Genomic DNA, 728 nt, shown 5'->3' with positions numbered 1-728 from the left:
TTCTGTGTGTCTGTTATATCACTGTGTTGTACTCTCCCAAGTGCTTAGTATAGCACACAGTAAGCACTTAATAAGTATAATTAATTGATTGATTGTACCCCCCAAATATTAGGGTTCTCTAATTCAGGTTTGAAGCAACATCGACATTGATTGATCCAAACATCAGGTTTTACAATCCCCATCACCAACCTGATTACTTTGTATCTATCCCAGTGCTTCCCCTTCAGGGTCACACCTGGAGAGTTTCCAGTACTCTACCAGTCTCGGCTATGGGAGGGAAAGTCAATTGGAGGCCTACCCATTCCATTCCTAGCTTGAGCAGTGGCTAGTAAGTGGAAGGCAATCTGCTACAAAGCAAAACCCACCTGTGTTGGGCAGCAGTAGCACAGGAGAGAGTCAAGGGCAGAGACTCAAGTTTACTGTGTGGAAGGATGCAACGATAAACCACTTCCATATTTTTAGCAAGATAACTCTGTGGATACACTCCCGGAATGATTCTGGGAGAGATGTATCTGTGGTGTACCTATGGGTCGGAAATGACTCGACGGCATAAGACAAGATCCCAGTGCTTAGAATAATGCCAGGCACATAGTAAGCACTTAAATGTACCATAGGAAATATTATAGGACACTGGAAGAATACTAAACTGCATGTTACCATTCCAATACCTAGAATTATCAGCCCATAAGTACTTAGTTTTGGTCTGATTTCCCTCAGACCTTATTATA

The 728-nt window shown here is 42.4% G+C and overlaps 1 non-coding gene across 1 annotated transcript; it reads left to right on the top strand.

Annotated features, from left to right (window-relative positions):
- Nucleotides 1-217: 217 nt before the first annotated feature.
- LOC114815987 lies at nucleotides 218-355 on the top strand. Its single transcript, XR_003763768.1, has one exon. It is a non-coding gene; the product is annotated as a small nucleolar RNA SNORA7 (small nucleolar RNA).
- Nucleotides 356-728: the final 373 nt, after the last annotated feature.

Source organism: Ornithorhynchus anatinus, chromosome 1 (genome assembly GCF_004115215.2).
Source record: "Ornithorhynchus anatinus isolate Pmale09 chromosome 1, mOrnAna1.pri.v4, whole genome shotgun sequence".
In the NCBI taxonomy this organism is placed as follows: Eukaryota; Metazoa; Chordata; class Mammalia; order Monotremata; family Ornithorhynchidae; genus Ornithorhynchus; species Ornithorhynchus anatinus.
This window is presented reverse-complemented; position numbering and strand designations above follow the sequence as displayed.